Raw genomic sequence first — 21,155 nt, 5'->3', positions numbered from 1 at the left:
ACAAAATTTCTCCTATGCCCCTATACACTCAAGTTGTAAGGCTGTTTATTATCCCAGATGTAAGGTCAAGGAAGGCAGGAGGAATATTTCCTAAAGAAACATATCTATGCAGTTCCCTAGAATTGTACCTGCTACCCATGTGGCATTCAACAACATAAAAACTTGCCTTTTATGTGTGTTCCCTGGTGGGATCCCTTATAGGTTTTCACTCCCGCTCATTATGTGACATGCCTGCACTCTCCTGGAACATTAGCATCCTTAACGTGCATTTTGTCCACTTCTAAATGGAATATAGAATAAAGAAACAAAAGTGCACAGGAGTCCTTTCACTGAAGCATAAGCATGTGCTTTAAAAAGGTCCTTCACAATCATTCCCAATATGCTTTCTGCTGCAGCCCAATGTGCAACTTCTAAGCTATCCCACCATAAGTAAGAAATTAGAAATTTTGAGGGCTATTGAACACTGAATTTTCACAGTGCATCTGCACAAAGTTATTCAGCACAGATGTTTCTGTAATTGTGATCCACTGGAAAAACTTGGAGTGTTCAATGGTCCTCACACTTCCACCTGCAGAGTAGTGGTCTAGTGCAAGTGAGCCGAGCTGTAATGTATAACAAGACAGAATAGTGACTGTTCAGACTTGTTTTAGCCTGTCTTAAATAGCAGTATTCTGCTTTGTTTATAAAGGGGCGTCAGCAGGTTTTTTTGTTGTTGGTTTGTGTGGTTTTTTTGCATTTATGAAAAGACCCACATATTAAAAAGGGGTGAAATAGATTTTACATGGCTGGCTTTGAACCTGGGAATCTCCCACAGTGCAACTAATTGCATTGCCAACAAGACACAGGAGTACACCCACAAGCAGCATAAAATGTAACTGTGAGGGGTGTGATGATGGGTCTTTATAAATAATACATTCATCCCAAGGTGCTCTTGTGTCTCTGCTGTAAATGTAGGTATTTTTTCATTCATAGCTGTAGAGCTATCCGGGCAGCTGAGCATCAATATATATCTAAAGACAATAGAAATGGGAAAAGAACAAGAGGAAAAGAGTTGCTTCTTAAGGGAAATGCTGAGGCATTTTCAGCTTAGGTAAAATAAAGTGGTAAATACCTTAGCGACTCTGTCTCCTATACTCCTACATACAGCCTCAGTAATTGTCAGATAAACTTCTCCCAGTTCTGACTTCAGCAGAAAAAAATGAACCTCAGAGAGGAGTTGGGGAACTCAAGTTTCCCCTCCTTGTGCAGCTCCAAAAAGCCCACCCCCACAAAGGATTTTACAGCGGATTGAATACTAACTGAGGGTTTCATGCAAGTATTCCCAGTACACTATAAAGCAGCAGCAGGCAGTCCATCCCTTTAGGAGGGAAGACTAAACCCGTGAGTGACTGGTGCCTCCTGGATCTGGGGGGGCACCCACAGAAGCTGCCAACGGCGGTGGCCCTGTCAGAGGGGGCAGCAGCCCTACTGACAGCATCAGTGTTGGCCATCGGGGGGGCACCTGCGCCTCCATGCACCCCCTATCAGTCGCCTATGCCACTACCCCACCTCAGGACAAGAAAAGCAATAATCCAAGGAGCTGGATTTAATGGGACGGTCTCGGTATGAAATTTTCCAGTTTTACCAGGTTCACCTGGAAATTATCTAAAAAGTTTGGCTTACTGATCAGTTACAATTCTACCTCTTTACTCAAGCAACTGAACACCATCTCTTCATATCATAGTCCAGTCACATCCTATCTTGAGGTAACACAGAACCATGTGGGTTTTTTTTACCTGTGAGGTCACCCAGATCTCACTCCAACTACCGCATACTTGGACACGGAAAACATAATCAACATGTACTTATGGGTTGGTACTTTTGGAAGGCATTCGTCCATAATGTGGGCTAATTTAGGACTATGAAAATGAGGATAAAGGCTAAATTATCATTTCAAAACAGGCTGAAGTAGTAGTTTTTATAGGCAAACTCACATTGACATTGTGACTACTTTTGACTATAAATTACAGTCATATCAGTGTGATCTAACCAGTCAGATCTAACATACTAAGCCACGTGGAGCCGCATCACCACTTGAATGGAAAACCAGACAGGCACATCTTAGTGCTTCCCTTTGTGACTCCATCATTCCTGGTTCTCCTCCTACCTATTCCTTTGTTCCTGCAAGCATCTCTTACCTCCTCTCCCCACTTCTACGTTTCATAGACGTCCCACATGGCTCTGTCCTTTGCACCCGTTCTGCTCTCCTCTTTTCTGCAGACATTCTCTCCTGTGCTTCTGTCTTCAGCTACCAAATTCATACTACTTTCCCAAATCAGCATATTCCCTCTATATCAGACTCCTTCCCAGCCAATCATGAATTTCCATTGGTCTCTCAGACCACATCTCCTAACTACCTTTCCACCACTTTATTTCCCCTGGTTAAAACTAGACAACTCTTTTCTTCCAATGCACTTTCTTTCACAGCTCCCCCTATCACTGTTGGCAATACCAATACCAGTTCTAGTGATATCACTTTTTGTGTGAAGGGAATAAGCCTTCAAAAGTGCCTCTGTAAATTCCAGGGGTGTTGACTGTAGCTGTGTTGGTCTAAGGACATAGGCAGACCAGGTTCTTTGGGTGAATCTGATATCTTTTATTAGACCGACTTAAATAGTTGGGGAAAAATTTTTCTTAGCAATATTTCAGGTTTAAGAACCCTTTGTCAGGGAGAAGAAGCAGCCTGACAAAGGGTTTTTAAACCTGAAAGCTTGCTAAGAAATTTTTTTCCAACTATTTCAGTTGGTCTAATAAAAGATACCAGATTCACCCGAAGAACCTGGTCTGTCTGTGAATTACATGTCTAAATCCCATTTGAAAATGAAACATAAGGCCCAACCTGACAATGGTATTCAGGCACCTCTCTCCTATTTAGGCACCTAATTCCCTAAATAGGCATTGGGAGCCTAAATACCTGTGATATTATGGGTCATAGAGGGGCCTACAAAGGCCTACAAGGCATTGTAGTCTACAATGGCTACATGGGCCTACAAGGCACTATAGATACTTAAACACCTCCAAAAATGATGCCACTTAGTCAAATTCTAACCTAGATTGTTACAGTCTCCCTCCCTGAATTTTCCTTTTAATTTCAGGTGTCTAAATAGTCTTCCTGTCCTAAACTCTTGCATGCTAAAACACTGCTGCCATATCCTATGCCATAGGTGGCTGCAGTTCAGCGGGGAATGAAATGATCCCTCTTAAGCAACTAATTTGCAGGAGCTTTATGTAGCTTAATCAATAAGTGGAAAGAACTTTTGAGACCCTTGAATGAAAGTTACCAAGTATGTGCACGCTTCTATTATTATAACCATGGAGCTAATCAGGAAATATGAAAATAGCATGTATTGCACTAAACATTCATTCAATCCTCTTTCATATTAAACCTCGCAGCATTTAAAACCTTGGCACATTTTTCGTACTTCCAACTATTCTCACTGCATAACAACATGAACAGAAAGTAGATGCTTAGAATGAACTATTTTTAAAAGCTTTGCTCTGTGATTTCCTTCTTTATTACCACTGGCCCTTTCATGGAATAAGCGACTTTATAATGTTGCAGTCACAGAAAATGTTAACAGTCTGATAATAACAGAGAAAACAAGAGAGGAATTAAAGCTGAGACGTCATCCTTAACTCACCCCCACTGTGCCTAACTATTGCAGGGGTCCTCTAAACAATTGGTAATCCTTCATACTGTACCATATGTGCTGCAATAACAAGGCCCAATGAGGTACATTAAGGATGTCATTTCTGCCTTACCTCCTTGCTTTTGTGAGATGAAGGGAGACCCTTAACTTCACTTAAACATAGTCTAGTGATTTAATAAAAGGAAAGTTGTACTTTTCTTTCCTGAGACAATGCTGCTCAGTTTTGTAGTGTAAATAAAAACGGCTTAAGTTGGTCAGCTGCTAGCCACATGGTAATAATAAGTACAACAGACCGAAGTTCACAATTATTTCAGATTTGCTCTCTTCCTGATCTTTCATTTTATCAGCAAAACATCCTCTTGGCAATGGGTAGTTAAGCTGAAACTTAAATGAAAGAAATGCAAGATGTAAATGACAAAAGGCACAGTTTTATGGAAGAAAAATATTCAGACCTCAGCCTTGACCTTGACCTTTTACTGTCTTTTAACATTAAACATTTGCCCCACCTTCGAAAAGATAAATGTGGCTTTTGATGACAGCCTATGTTATCTGAGGATTAAAATAGCCCTCTTGCAGTGCTCAACATTAAAGTCTTCCGCATTTGCAAAATTGCAAACAGATGCAACTCAAGTACCTGCAAATAATCTGCCAAGACCAATTTCAAAAGGGAGATTTCAAAATATGTGGAAGTCATTAGGACATGTATTATTTTTGCAATGAATAGGCGCCAGGAGTGTCTCAAGAAGCAGATGGGTGCTACTTTGTTTATAAAAGATCAACAGAATATTTGCCTGTAAATGAAGACGTATAAGCTATATGAAACAATTATGTTAAAATGGTGAATGTTTCAAAGCTAATTGTAATGGTCTTTTAAGATCTGAATTCCTCATTTCTTACAGCATGCTAAAATATCATTTTAGTTTTTGGTCTTGATTGATATAATTACAAAAATGGCAGAAAATTAAAGCAAATGCTGTCAGTTCTACTGTTGTAAATGCTGTCACTTTATCACTGTTTACAGTTGCACCAATCCTGATAAGTGAATATTTTTCAACATGCATAAAAAATACAACCTTATTCTCCTGGGAAAAGAGAGAAAGGATAGCCACAAAGGTTATATGATAGAAAACAAAATACACATATATATTTCCCAAACTACAACATTCTACCAAATGACCACTAGTTTCAGAAATTCACATCTTTATAAAGAATCTGTTTAATAAAATAGAATGGCACAAAGAAAAACAGGGATATATAATTATAACGTATAAATAGAAAGAATTTAGCCGAATAGCCCCATTCAATTAATGCATTACCCCTACAATGGAACAATAAGCTGTTGCACAATTAGGCCTGCTTAAAACCTCCACATTCTATTTTGTTATTTTATATTATTATAACTGAAAGCAGGATTACAAAAATGTAATAAAAAATTACCTGCCCAGGCACCAAATCTACCTGACCACTATTTACTATGAAGATGGATAGATAAATTAAAAGAACAACCAAAAAAACAAACATTTTACTTGCCCATCAAAAATATTATTTACTTGTGTAAATAGATTTTTGCAATGCTGCTTTGGATTACTATTCAAAGCAAATGTAGGTAAATATATTTTACCACTTGTGGGAGATAAGGAATAGGATTGTAAGCAGCTTTTAATATATGTATAAAATATTTTTACAACTGGGTGGTTATTAATATTTTACATAAACTTAAATTTATATCAAAATACTAATTTAAGATATGCTGATATTATGACACATTGATTCACCAGTTACCCATAATCATGGGGCTACTTTCAGCTGCCTTTTTACACAAAATTGTGATACAGCAGCTTTAAAATACAGTGGAACCCTTAAGAGAGCAGGTTATGAGACCCAGTGGAAGTTGGAGAGTAATTGCTAATACTTTTCATACTCTCAAGGTTTCACTGGGTCCTGCAAACTGCAATCTTCACTCTTTTCAGTGTGATGAAGTTTCTGCTGGGACCTAAAACCTGGTTCTTCACTGTTAATCTTCCAACTGGGGCTTCCCCTGTTACTGTACACCTGTAAGATACAGAGAGAGAAAGAGAGAGAAAGTAAGAAGAAACAGGGAAAGTGATACCAAAACAAACAAAACAGCAAAGAGAAATAAGAGAGACAAAAAAGGTTAAGTCAGAAGAAGAAAATAGAAATAGAAAAAATGGAAGAGAGAAGACAGGCGTAAAACATGCATATTTAAAAAACTGTAGCCTGTACTTAGGAAAGCCCGCACAGGTATTGTTTTTCTATTATTCTTTTAAAAAAAACCCCATCACAACAGAGGAGATTGGTGGAATATTTTCCTTTTCACTTAAGAGATGCCTATATAAGACAGATATACGTACTTGATATATAGTAATATGCACAAAGCATACAGTCTTTTATGAAACCTGTAGTGGCTGCAAATTCAAAAACAATGAGGAAACACTTGGTGAGTTGAGCGGCCTCTAGGAAAAAGATTTTTTTTCTTTTGTTTTCCCACTTATCAGCTAACAATATACAATCTCGCCCCATTAAACAGGATCAGAGTTAGGTTTCGGTTAATTCAAGACCAATGGGAGTAGAACGTAAGTAGGGACTGCAAGATTTGGCATCATAATGATTAATAAGCTTAACAGTATTAGAGCTGCAATGTTTTAGAAACTGCAGGTTATAGTTTGTCCTCTGTGTACAAGGGTAACTTCCACTGCAGTCAGTGTAAGCCCGGTCAAGGATAGACTCTGTCCACTTCGGCAAGTAAGGAAACGCAGCCACTTCTGTGGAACAATCTGACTGTTGAACTGTTTTCACTAAAAAAATAAAGAGAGAGTCCCGTCATGTAGGTGCTGACAGAAAGGCTCTGTTTACTTTACTCTGTTTCACTGGGGTCGGCTTTGCAAAAGTGCCTCATTCCCAAACTAGCACCTCCCATCATGATGGCCGGATTTGCAAGAGTCTAAAAAATCTTCTCCACTATTTTCCCAACTGCTTTTGTCTGTGTCCTTGGGGAGAGGGTGGGACACAAGGGAACGGAAGGGAACGGAAAAGCAATGGTGACTGGAGCCAGCAAAGTAAACCATACTTGCATTACTAGTGCAAATAATTGATGCCCACACCTAAACAATGTCTCTGGCTAGCCTTCTATAGGGCCAGGTACAGACGTTATATTTTTACCAGTATAAGTGATCAGAAACTGGTCTATAGTCATAACAGAACCAAAATTCAGCACACATTGGCTGGTTTAAAAATAGTGGAAGCCAGTCTAAGATTGGACCCCCCCCCACCACCGCCAAAGGGTAAATGTGTGTTCTTGTCACTACCCTCCTAAACTACACCATTGACAGAAAACCGTGCAGCTTAGACTGATTCCACCTCAGGCTTTTTGAATGTCCGTACCTAACCCTAGTCTAGTTCTTTTTTTGTTTGTTTGTTTGGTTTTTGGGGGGGGGGGACTTACAATTTTACCTTGCACCATGTTGCACACTTACTCATCCTTTCCCACTAAACCCCTCCCCAAAAGCTACCACTGTGAGACACAGCAAGCCCTGGTTGAAGCCTGAGTAGCCACTGCAGCTTCTATAGGAAATGGCTTGGCTGCTCATCCACCATCCTGGCTCACTCAGGCAGCTCTCACCTTCCACTCACACTATCACAGTACCGTTCTGGGGCCTTATTAGCAGAGCATGAGCACAAGCCTGTCTCCTCACCTCACCTGTGGCTTCAGATGATTTGCTGGTCCTAGCTAAACGCCAAGTGGTTGCGGTCTGCACTTAACGACCCCAGCTTTGCGCATTGTGCTGCAGGGGTGGCTGACAACCAAATCGCTGGTAGGGTGCCAATTACGAAGTCATGAGTAGGAGTTAATTCTTGCAAGACAGTAATACTGGAAGCAAATCTCAGGCTTCAAAAGTGGCAGGCATGCAGTTCAGGTAGGAGAGAAGGAATAATTGATACTACAAGTATGCCCCCTCCCCCTCCCCGCGGCAGAAATGGCAGGAGAGTGGGCTCAAAACTCCTTTATGGGAGTGAGCTTCTTCCTAAAACAGTGGTCTGTGCCAGCTGAACAGCGTTCAGTCTCCTGGTCCAGTTAAGGAGCCTTGGGGGTAACTGAAGATGCATAATTATAAGACTGGGTATAAAGGTTGCAGGCTGGCCCATGTGGCAGGAACAAGCATACCAGGACTGTCTGTACTGTTAATAGCATAGAAGGGTTGCATTTATAAATAGCCTTTTTCCTTGGGATTGCATTGCATCTTCTTTACGGTCTGCCTATGACAACTGTCAAAAAATATTCATAATTTCAGTTATAATTCCTGCTCCATGGCTGGCCCTATCCTGAGCAAAAAATGCAATTTGCACCACTCCCAGCTAAATTATGTGGGATGTTTTATAATGTGAATTAATAATCACTGGGGACTGAGCTGAGATCATCAAACTCATTTCACATAAGACAACAAAATGAATCACCCCAGGGATTTAGTACATGAACTCCCCCCCAGCATACTTTAAGTAATCTAGCTCCCCAAAAGGTGCATTTCTTTAAGCAAAATATTAACTATACTCTCAGAATATGTTGCTTCTATTGTTTATATTCACCACATAATGAAATGCTACTTCTGTTTTCACCAGATGGTAGTACATATAATTTTCAGGCCTTCAGTTCATAACATAATACAAACAATTGGTATGTCAAATATTACTGGTCTATAAACCTTCACATCTTTCCCAGCTTTTACACAAAAACAATGCAATCCTTTCATTTCACAGGAGTTGCAGAAATCATCAGAAGAATTTTTGATACCCCAAAATATATGCATATTATGGTTACTTTTTTGGTAGCTGGAACAAATTAAATGATCATTCCCCAGCCTCTTTGGTTGTTCTTTTTTTTAAATAAAAAGCAAATATGAACAAAACGATGTGAAAATCAAAATGCCTAAACTGTACAATACAAAATGTATTCTTAATACATTTTAACAATAACACATGCTGTGTTCCTACACTGGAATAACATCATCCATATGAATCCTAGGAATTTAGTATATCTGACAGTTTCTCTCAACCACCCATAACATTCTTTCCTGTCTCATTGTAGCTGGCAAAAGAGAATTCTATAATTGAGTGGTACAGAACATGTGCCCTCCCTGCTAGAAGATGACAGATGGATTATAAAAACTTCAAAGCAGAGCATTTGGAGCACCAGGGGAGAGATAGTGGGTATTTGAACTCTCAGTCTTTACCCAGGAGACAATGGCACTCTGACATGGTGCATATATCAAGGAATGGTGTAACTAGATAGACATAATCTTTCTTTTCAGTAAGTATTTAACATTCTGTTACGAACAAGTTTCAGCCTAGCTAAAGTGCAACTCATCTTAATACTAATCATCATAGCCTGAAAGGCTACATGCCCCCTTTTTTCAATTTTGGTTAAACTGTTCCTTCATGAAACTGATTTTTAAAGGACAGAGACAAGTCCTATATACATTGCGGGGAGGTATATTTTTTAATTAAGTTTATACCAGGATTTAATATTTAGCTATCTATATATGTGAATCTATTTATTTATTTAGCTATCTATATATGTGAATCTATTTATTTCCTTAATGCTGATTGTCTGTATAATAAATATGTCATTCCCCTCAACTTGCATGCCACATGTTGCTGATCACCTACAAAATAGTAGTTAAAATTACCATATAATTATTAGTATCTTTTAACACCTGTCTAACAACGTGGGTACAGTGCTGGGGAAAACAGATAAAGCATCTCTAAAGAATTAGCTTTTCCTATCCTGTTTTTCTGCCACATTCATAGCTGAGGAATAGGATGCCATGAGTATTATAACAAATTAAAAATTGCAAGGGGGGGGCAATCTTAATCTTCCTGCAGCTCTTAAACACATGGTAGAAAATATAAAGGCTTATAGAATTTTAATTAATTACACCAAAGGTATCTTTAAAACTTCTGAAAGTTAATGATAATTGAATCAGAAGACAAATTTTCTAAATCATTAGCTTCCCATACAAATAAGACTTTCTAGTGTATCCTTAAATTGTTCATCAATTTCTTTTACTGTTCCTGTTTACAGCCATTGCTCTTGGTTTATTAAAAATTACTTGCTTATAAAAATACATACCGGTTTTTGTAGGTCACAAGTGAAAATGAGTTTGAATGTCTCATTTGTCTATATCAGAAAAACACATACACGTGATTTGACACAGTTTGCAGACTCTGTTCAGGCAAGGCCCCGGACTATAATAGCTAGGGTATTATTGCAGGTCAGAATCGAGGGGTACTGGCAGAACTGTGTGTGGGAAAGCTTGCATAACATCCATGCTGTGCCAAGCGCTAGCCTTTGTTATTAGTCCCTTTAATGAACACCATATTCACACAAAATTAAAAAAAATGCTGCATATTTTAAGTAGTATTAGTTCAAAACTAAACAGAGGAGTCTCTCTAGCTACCAGTGCTGCAGAGTGACTAGTCTAATTCTCCTATTAAAATGCATGTAGTAAAGTAACATGCAAGCAATTTGAAATATTTGATCCATTTACTGTACAGTTGAAACTGCGAAAACTGGGAGATAATTCGGCTTTAGTTTTTAAATAGCAAGTAAAAACAGAGTATGAAGATAAACTGTAGAGCAGAAGTAACTAACTTTGCAGCTGTGTTAATATAAAATGACATAGCTGTAATCATTGGGAGATACTATCTGTAGCATGCTGCTCAGTACTTCATTGTGTTAGGGCTCTATAACTAACAGCACCGTGGTGAACTCTTCAGTCATCTACTAATGTATATTCTTTCCTACACAGAACATTAATCCCAGTCTCTACAAGAAGGGAGGAGGTAGAGGATTCAAAATCTTTGAAGGAGACCTGTTTTGAGAAACCTTTTTTTTTTTAGTGCATTTTCACCTTTTCTTTCTTCAGTGATCTTCTGCCATACTGGAATGTAAACACCACAGGAATAGACAGAATCTCGAATTAAGGATTTAGATGCCTTTCTTTAGAAGTAATCTTCAAAGAATGTGTATCCCAAACTTTATAGTGACTCAACAGGCTAGGGAGCTTGCTACTGCATGTAAAACGGTATAGGTCATACCTATTACCACCAGTTGGTTCCTGAATAGCTACTAAAATAAACAGAAAATATTTTTATACCTTATTTGGAAAGCAGTAGTATCAGTGGCAGCACTTTTGATGTGGTACTGAATCAAAAATTAAAACCAGAAAGATTCTGGCTTTTTTCTGGAGAGTGGGCATCCACCATTAGCTGTCCATGCAAGTGGAGAGGAAAAACCATGTCTTATTTACTGGTGTGATTGTGCAGATTTACTAATAGCAAATACCCAGAAAAGCACTGATAGCGAATGAAAATGTTTGGTTTAACGAACTGTCAACTCGTCCATCAACCTTAAACTGCCCAGTCTGGACAAGCTTTTTGATGATATAGAGTAGGCAACAGGTTTTGTTCACATGCAACAAAATGGAAGAGATTGTTCCATTAAAAAGATACTAGCCCCTGCTAATGCTAACTGCCACACATTTGTTAGATAATAGCTAGATTTTTTTTTCTATGAGAATGGCCTTCTGCAGGAAGAAGACATTTAATCAGAGTGATACATGACATCCAAAAACTGAAACCAAAAATTATGGCATGAGCTAAAAGCAAGTTGTCTTCCTGAAGGCACAATACTGAAACATCTTTAAGATTAATTCTGTGAGAGAATTCTGAAAGTCAAATGCCGAAAGATATTGAAAATACATTAATTATGCACAACTCAGGATCTAGGAGAGGTTAAACCCCAACTTGGCAGAAAATTGAATCCTTTTATTTGATACAAACTTTGTACATAGTGAGGCTGTGTCCTGCATGCCTAATCTCCTTAGATCTACCAACAGAGAAGTGAAGCTGCAAGACAAAGAAATTGAAGATTTAGCCATTCGAGTGTCATCCTATTAGGAAATTAAATCTAATAGGCCTTGTGGAGAATGCGCTTCTTGCAACCATTTGTGACAGAGGTCAAACCTCAGACCTACCTGGGGCAAGTGTCCATCTTGTTCCATCAAACATTTATGAACAACTTTCTTAACTTATATGGAATTCAAGGCAAAAAGACTCTTCACTATTGCATCTGATGACTCTCTGAGGAGCAACTGTCATTCATGTGCATTAATTTTCTCTGTCACCTTCAGCACTAACCAACCTTTGAAGACATGCTACTCTACTTTTTCTAGCACACATTTTCCAGGTTTATAAGACTGGAATTTTAATTCATCGTATATTACCTTTGTGTTTTTTTAATGTAGTTCACCTTAGCTTTCTGCTTGTGTTCATTCTTTGATACTATTTTAACCATTAACCTCAGCTGGCTCAAGATTTTGGTTACCCCAGTTTTTGGATTTCATTCTTAGGACAATTGGTGATCGATTTCTAGAGGAGTTCAGTTTCAACAGAACTGCTACACCTCAACAAATCAGGTCCTAGATCCAAAAAAAAGGGTGGGGGGGAAGGGGAGGAGAGAGATGCCTTAAATCAGTAGCCACTTTTGCAAATGCAAATCTAAACCTATGTATTTGAGATATATTTAATTAAATTCTACACAAGAATCACTTAAATGAAATGCAGGTCCTGAATATTTAATAAGTAGTGAGTTGATCTATCTGATAAGATAATACACACAACAGAACCAGCTATTTGCCAACTGCACAACCTTTCCATAGTCACTAAATATAGAACCTACAAATGTTATTCAAGTTCAAAGCATAAAAATTCCTTAAGATGAAAACTATCCGATTTCTCTGAGCCTTCAGTCTGAACGTTTAAGGATCTGGGTACCCAACCCTTCCTATTAAACAACAACAATTATCCTGCTGGAAGAAATCTAATGCATCCTGTTTGTAACCATCCTCTGTCCCACACTGTCCCAAGAACACTTTAACCAGCTTATGGCACAAAGAAGATATCAGAAGATAACATCATCTCTGATGTGCCAACCTTCATCATGATTCTTTTGGCAAAATGTAAGCTGAATTGTCCTAATCTGGAATGTGGAAGGATGTCCTGAAATAAAAGTATATGGGCACAGGAGATAAAGAGGTAGAAGTCAAGTCATCTGAACACTCACTGCAATTCTGGCCTCCAGGGTCATTTTGGAATTACCACGACGACAAGCCATTCTCTTCCCCCTTCTCTGGATTCCCACTACTTTTAAATGTTGAGGAAAATACAAAACACCCTGCTATTGCAGAGACTCCCTTCATCAACTAGGGAAGAAGGAAATTTAACTATTGTAGTGTGGTGAACTGAACTGGACAGAAAAGTCCAGTTGCAAGAGAAAATGTGTGGATGCACCTACATGTGAAATTAAGGTGACAAAATAAACAATGGCACAGTTCTCCTGGGCACAGAGTCGACATGTGCACCTGGGACAGCAGCACTGAGCTGGGGTGGAGAAGGCATGGGCTGGCAGCAGGCTTGCGGGGTCATCCCCAGCCTCCTGGGAGAGAAGAGGCTGGCTAGGGCACAAGAGTACCCAAAATGTGGTGCCATGTGGCTAGATAGCAGGCAAGGGTCTGGCCCCCTTCTACCTGAGTTGATCAGGTGCCATTTATGCCCGGGTAAGTGTGTATTTCACCACAATTAATAACTCTGCCATCGGACAGTACTGTCCCCGATAGTAATATCTTACGGCAGAGTTAATTAATGTACTGTGCCCTCATGTAGACAGTGACACTTTACTGCAGAGTTAATTAGCCAACTGCAGTAAAGTGCATATGTAGATGCACCCTGTGGGCTGAGTATTAGGTATCTGCTAGTGTAACCCACTGTGCAGCATGTTAGCTGGGCATGAGGATGCAAGTCTGTCACAGCCACAGCTACTACTCCATACATTTAGCTCAGGCTATATTAGCTGTGGAGATCCCTAGTTCAATTCCTCATGTCAGCCAAGAGTACAATAATCACACCATAACCAGGTGCTGGTACAATTGCAGTAGAATGCACTTCACTGATCTCATCTGCTATAACAGGTCTTCTTCTCATGATAGCTCCTGAAATAAGGAATGCTGCATTTAGTGTACTAGAAAAAAATCAGGACTCAGAAGAACAGGTGACTTCTGGTGTCATGAGGTAGTTTATATACACAGCCATCACCATTGCTGAAATGAATGTCATGTTCACAGCTTCTACCTCGGCCCCTGGAGTTCTACTAAACTGAAAATTCCTCAATATAATGACAAACTATCCTGCTTCTCTGAGTCTTTAGTCTGAGCTTTTAAGGATCTGAGTGCCCAACCTTTCCTATTAAATTACAACACTTATACTGCTGGAAGAAATCTAATGCATCTTGATTGTAATCATCAACCATTTCAACATTGCCCCAAGAAGACTTTATACAACTTATGACACAAGGATTTTTTTCACCACACTAAAATGGTTACATTTCCTTTTCCCCTAGTTTCCTTTGGAAAACCTCCATCTTTCAATAATTGTCTTCTCTGTAAATGGGACTACAGTGTAAGCATGAATGTCTTTTTGATGCAACTAACAAATTAGTCGTCATTGTTCTTCAAGCAAAATTATCAGAAAAGCCCTGGGTACCAAAAATCTGTGGTTGTCAAGACTGCCTATTCTAGAAAACAGACAGTCAGATTCTGAAACAGCTCTAGCACATGAAGAAACCCAACTGGACACTTTTGCATCTAAGATATTCCTGGATATTAAGGCCAGAAAAGACCTTTATAATTATATAGTCTTACTTCCTGGATGATGGGCCAAACCATTTCACCGAGTGGTTTCTATGTTGAACACATAACTTCTGACTGAGCTCTTCAGCATCTTTCAGGAAGGCATCCAGTCTGGAACTTGCAAACTGAACATTACTTGCCTTGACTATACTGTGCACTAATACAATAGAAGAAAGAAGAGGGGTCTGAAGGATATGACAAGCTAGCAGTGCACTGCAACCACACAACATATCTAAGTCTCAGAAATGGGACTATTTCTCAGAAAAGAATTTCTGCTGCATGAGTTCTGCAAGAAGAGAGGCAGAAACAAGTCCTAAAATACAAAAATCATAAGGGAAGCGGCTTTGTATGAAGAGTGCAGGGTTTCAGACAATACAGAAATTCAGCACAAAGGAAGGACACACTGCCTACATGACACATGACAAAAAAATCCCCCCCATCCCCACTGGTGTAGCTAAGTCAAATTCGAAATCTGTTCAAATGCTCTCACGCTAGTAGAGCAAAGGATGTAAAAATAATTTGCACTTATCTTTATCAGTAGGTTTCAGGGTACTTTTCAAAAGCAGGCAAGAATTACTTGCCCCATTCTAAAGATTGGGAAGCAAGCAGGCTCAAATGGTTGAGAGTTAAGGCCAGACTACACCAGTGGTTTACACAAGGTTGGTGCCCTACCAGAGAGTCTGACCCCCAAACTGCAGACTCTTGATTGGATTTGGACGGATTAAATAAGGCTTATAAAGGATGCAGGGTCAGTTTGACAGTATGTTTTCAATAACTGAGGTATAGAAAAGCCTTCTTTCATTTCTTCCCGCCCCGAGATATAAATCTCTGGCTTCAGACCCTGGCCTGTTGCATGAAAGAGAGAGAGAGAGAGAGAGAGAGATCTCTACATTTGACAACGCTTCAAAAAGTAAGCAAGATCCTTATTCAAGTGCTTGATCTGAAAGACTGTTCCAAAGATGTGATTTTGAAAGAAAGTGCACCTTCCTTTTGAGTTCAAGAGTATACAATAAAGCTTAACTGTAAAAAGTGGCCAGAACTAGGCCCAGCTTCAAGGCAAGCGAGAACTGAAAAGATGGTGATTGTTTATGAACGTTGTGGTATAAACTACTGTCCTCTAGAAAGCACTCGCTAAATTTCTGCCCCCTAGAAAGCATGTGGACACAGAATGATGCAATGTTGTACAGAGATACCAAGTCACTGAGGCAAATTACCATGCAAATGTAGTTACACTGCTTCCAGGGCCCAAGCTAGCTCTGAAAGCTTGCACAGCACTTTATTGTCCCATGCAGACATGCCCTCAGTACAGAAATATTCTTGGTATGGGAAACAACTAGCTGCCACTGCAGATTCTGGGGAGAAAGGTAAAACTGCACTACTTACCTCCTGGGTGAAACCCCAGCTTTCTCCAAGACATCAATCAGATCACTTGCTCTAGAAAAACAAGGAGAAAGTGAACCTGAAGAACGTTGCCATCCTCTGAAATTCCTTTGACAAAGGAAGCAAACAAAAAAAGCAGAATTTGTATTGCAGAGTTGATTATTCACAATGGAGTGGAAACATATTGGTTCAGCTTTCCAATGAGTTTGTGAGAAGAGGGGTCAATCCATGACAGAACCCCACTTGAGACAAGTTAGAGACTGGAGAATGAGAAAAAGTAGCAGCTGGAGAACAATCCTGGTGACAACATACGTTAGTTTACGTTGACTAACATGTACAAAGGCAGAAGGACCCATAGCAGCAGAAACCTGTAGTATGTTTAATATGTTGAAGCCTTCAGACAGTGATCACTCCTAGCACTCTCTTAGTCCTTATGTGCATTTATCAGGTCACAATGATGCACAGGATAGTTTTATTCTTGTTAATTGATTTGAACATTTAATGATGTCATGAGTAAATTCATGGGGTTACATAACAGAAAATACAACTCGACCATAACTGAACTAGTTCAACATCCAAATGACCCTGCAGATAAGAAATCAAATCCAAACATACACAGCCCAACAACAGGTAGATTCAGAATCAACACGCCGGTTTAGACTGTATGCACGTGTACCTACACTTTCCCCTTTCACTGAAATGAGCAAGAAAGTCTACACTCTCTCTTTTCACATACATACACCTTAAAATATGATTCAAATGTATTGTTCCCCACACACAAGGCAATTATTTGGGGGATAATGGTGCATTATTCTTCCCTTTCAGAATAAATATTCTAAATATAAGTAGCTTAGTTATCAGTTATTATGGGAAAGTTGAACAAACTAGAGTAAGAAACAGAACTGAGATGATCCTGAATATACTTTAAAATAAAAAGAAATTCTAGAGGTTTTAATAGGTAAGATTTTGTTGTGTTTTTCAAGCTATTCTGCAGCTATGGTTTCAGTCAGGAAAATATATGCAATCTCATAAAACATCTAATATTAGCATGCCTCTTCAAGTGCAAGTGAGTTGTCAATAAGACAATTAAGACAACATCAATAATACACACTGCATGTTATTATCTGCTATTCTAAATCTCAGCCTATCCAAATGGAAACAAAGGGTACATCTAACATTGGCACAAGCCCGCTGGCACTGGTGAAATATGCAATTCTGCATGTGTTAAATGGTACTGGTACCTGTGCAGGGAAAGAATGAATTGCTTTTAAATACAGTATAAATATCTCATGTTAATGTAAAACCTGGCTCTATACAGGAGACTGTTACAATAGAAAAGTAGCAGTTCTGTGCTTAAATCAATCACATTTATCACATGATCCAAGTCAATAGAAGGACTGAATAAGTGCTATCATTGACCTTAATCAACTAACAATTGGTGTTCAGAGATCAAACATTCTAGATATAAAACCAGTTACCCCTTTCAAAATTTTAGGGATGAAGTCTTACATGCATATTCTTTCCTGATACTCCTTTTCCCCAAACTATTTAATATGCTTAAATATAACATACCATGAAGGCAATCAAATAGACTGGCAACCTTCTGACACATTTTACAAGGTTCAGATCTTGAATGGATAGGTATACTCTACCATTTAGTAAGTAAAAAGTGTCTCTTAAACTGTAATGTTATTTTTATTGTTTTAAAATGCATCAAAAATTGTAGAAAAGTATATAATAAAAACACCATTCAATAAATTTACGTTATGGATATAACCCATTTGGGAGTGTGTGTGCTGGAAATCATGCTTCACAATAGTTAATTTAGAGCTAACTCCTTAAGTCCTTTTTCATTCAAAACTGTCATTAGGCTCAAAGGGGGGAAAGGACTACAGAATTGGGGCCTAACATTTTTTATTTATCCATTTCAGACACAGAATGTGATTTGAAATTGAACAGAATAGATTTTCCCGTAACTAATGAACCAGATATATTCATACGATGTCGTTTTATTGATTTTACTTTGTTCTACCTATCGTTTGCATTCTCTTTTGAAGAATACATAAGGTTTGCTATACCGGATATGTCATTTACAATTATGATATCATTTACTGTTTCTTAATGTAAAGTGTGTGCTTTGTAATTGTATGCTTTCTAATGAAAGACTCCCATAAGTCTAAGGGAGCCTAAGTCTAAATTGTAATAAACCTACTCTACATTTTTGGGGAAATGGAAGATTAGACTCCTTCTGAACTGGTTGGTCTGATTTTTAAAGATACCTCTTACCAAAAAATGTAGTAGGAAGAAAAAGAAGCCAAAGACCAGAGTTCATTTTAGACACTTTCCAAGCAAAAATCCCGTTTGTATAACTGGTCATACAGCACAGTTCTAGGCACTTAAAAAAAAGGCCTATTGCATTGCATAAACCATACCTCACAGGCAAGGCAGAAAATAAACACTCTAAAAGATGTAGCAATAAAATAATTCTAATAATTTTAAAGTATTTTTTAACCTGATACACTTTCTGCAATTCTATTCCATTTCCTAAATAGCTATAAAGATTTAGTTAACCCTGATAATTTTCTACTGAGGCTATTTGAGTGAGTTTCTTAAATGTGTATGAAGTCACGAGTTTGTTTACTAATTTTTACTTGTCTCTGATTTATATTTTAATATTTTGTTTCTAAGTTACAATTATGCAAAATATGATTTGTTTTGGATGACTATTTGGAATGTTTACAATTATTTAATACAATTTACTTAACTATTTTGAAACCAAATGATGTGTTGAATTAAAAAAGGTTCAACACTCAAATTGCCTTCATATGCTCATTTTTCAGCATACTGCGTTGACAGATGAGGAGAGCACATTTTCATTTGTACAATACGAATGGTGCTCTACCAGGTTGCACTGATGGAATATGCGATTTTAGAATTTTTTTCACAAAAGGACAACTTTTTTTCATGAAATCAACACTCAGTTTAGCTGTCATTACAGGACTTACCGTATGAATGCAGGAAGAGTTTAAAAATAAAAGTGTGAAGCCATATTGTTAGATATAAGTATGGAATTTTATCTGTGGACTTTAGAATATCGCAGGAGCAATTTAGCTCTGAGATTTAACCAAACATCCTAATACCGCATTCTCCACTGAAATTTCCGATCTCAGGACATCAACCTGCACACATTGGCCAGCCCCACAGAGAAATTCAGATTTGGCTATAATATATAATTTTCAAAACTGCATTGGTCTCTAAGTCTTCACTATAACTATTATAAGAGCACAAAAAGAAACTGTTGTGGGGGGGGGCTTTTAGATCTGTTTGTTAATTTTCCAACATTAATATTTCAATCAAATCCAACTATTGTCATTATTCAAGTTCAAAATAAATCCTATTGAAATGTTTTGAACAAATAAGTCATTTTCTCATATTCAAACGAGAAAATGACTTATTTGTTCAAAACTTTGCTTTTCTCCAGTGATACAGGACACTCAGGCCAGGAGTTTTAGAACTGTTCAAGTAATTAATTCAGTGGCATGCAAGTAATATTCATCCACACAAATGGTCAAATACGTTTGCAGACCTCATTTTCAAAATGTGAGGGTCCCCTTACGAGTTGTTGAAAGAGCAGCTGGGACAACATTCCTCAGGCCACTAACCTGATCATTTTAAAGTACAGTACCTCCTGGCATTGCTGATGGGTCAGACCAGGGACCCTGAAATCTGAATGTACGGATGCTGTTAAAAACCCTTATTCTAATCTGTTCTGGTTTCTACTCCCACTGGGTGCCTTCACTTTATAAAACTGGTAGCCTCAAGAACCAATAAGGTAACAGACCCATCGCTCGGTTTCAAATCTATTTGCCAACTAGCTGATATTTCCACCTGGAAAGTCCTCTAAGACAGATGTGAATGCCTGAATCCATCCCTATGTTTTTCACAGCAGGTCATATCTGAAATAGAATGGGCTTATATTACCTATAAACTGCAGCCTTTCCTATGGGTTTTTGACCTACAATGAAGAAAATCCCATCAAAATGGGTACTCTCAGGAGTTTTCCCTCTTTTTCTGGATAAAATGTTAGACATCAGCTTGGGAGAGAAACCAAGCCCCACACCTTGCCCTGATTCAACTTGATGCTCCAACTTTAATACAAGACTGATCCAGGTTCAAATCACTACGTATCCAGCCCCTCTCCTAGCACAGAGAAACTCATCTCGCATACATTATACGTACTCTCTCTGCCTGGACATTTATGGCACACTCCTCCCCACCGTATCCAAGCACCTAGTTGAACCAGCATCATATTTAGGGTGTCAGATTTCTTTGATGAACTGTTTTAAATCTATATGCATTAGAGACCACGAAAGCTTACAAGCAACATTTCTGGTGTGGGAAAGGAGAAGAAAGCTGCAGTGTTTCGTAGTGATCATTTCACTAAAGGAAAAAGCATGATACTTTACTAGCCTTGAGCTTTTGGAAGGGGATTTCTTAGGCTCCAAAATCACAGGACTTTCAAGGTGCCACAACAGTCTCTTCCACAAAGGCTGCTGATGTCAAAACCATTAAAAGAACATTAAATGGAATACAGTCGGGGCAGGAAGCAAAGAAGTGCTTCAGTCCCTTATTATACAGCCAAAGAATGAAATCTTCATCTCATTGAAATCAACAGCAAAGCTGCCAGTGCCTTCTTCGAGGGAGCCAGGATTTTACCCTTAGCCTATAAAGCCAGGATGGTTTATTGATCTACTTTGTCCGACCTCCTGCATAACACTGGCCCAAGTTTCGCTGAAGAATTCCTGCTTAAGTCTGGAGTGGGCCACGCCTGATCCTCCCCCCCACTGTCTGGATTCAGTCAAGGACAGAGATGTGTAATTTGCCCAATCTTTATTTTTAACTGAAATTTCTTTTAGGCCTGGCTTTCTTTTTCTGCCACGTGGTGGAGGGGGACCTTAGAGCTGGGGGTGCAGGCTTTGTTGCTTCCCTCAGTAGGTCTGTCGCATGATCGATAATGGACTGTGATTTGCCACAGTACGTGTGCTGTGCCCCGAGCTGTGGTAGCATTGCATGGCAACAGCAGGGGTGTGACATTCTTCTCACTTCACTGACATACACACAACACGCTACACAATATTCCAGCCCTACACTATTTCTCGCAAGCATATCCTTTTGGCGAGCGTAAGCAAGCCCGATGCTACAAAAAAGACAGGATGAAAGTTTTGTGAGTTTTGTCAGCACTGTGATATGTGACTGCTTTGGAAAGATATTACAGCAATCCAGTGTCAAACACCACTCACGTTCCCGCTGTGACAGTGAACATGGC

General features: G+C 38.8%; 1 long non-coding RNA gene across 4 annotated transcripts in view; it reads right to left on the bottom strand.

The window, feature by feature from the left end:
- The window catches only part of LOC109310573, a 72,710-nt gene that overhangs the window by 34,982 nt on the left and 16,573 nt on the right, over positions 1-21,155 (bottom strand). For all 4 annotated transcript variants that reach the window (XR_002101252.1, XR_002101254.1, XR_002101251.1 and 1 more), the window contains one exon: positions 15,833-15,883. This is a non-coding gene — a long non-coding RNA (uncharacterized LOC109310573). The remainder of the gene's footprint in view (positions 1-15,832; positions 15,884-21,155) is intronic.

The sequence above is a fragment of the Crocodylus porosus genome, unplaced genomic scaffold (genome assembly GCF_001723895.1).
Source record: "Crocodylus porosus isolate Cpor-Errol unplaced genomic scaffold, CroPor_comp1, whole genome shotgun sequence".
Taxonomy (NCBI): domain Eukaryota; kingdom Metazoa; phylum Chordata; order Crocodylia; family Crocodylidae; genus Crocodylus; species Crocodylus porosus.
Note: the sequence above shows the minus strand (reverse complement) of the source record. Positions and strands in the feature narration are given on the sequence as shown.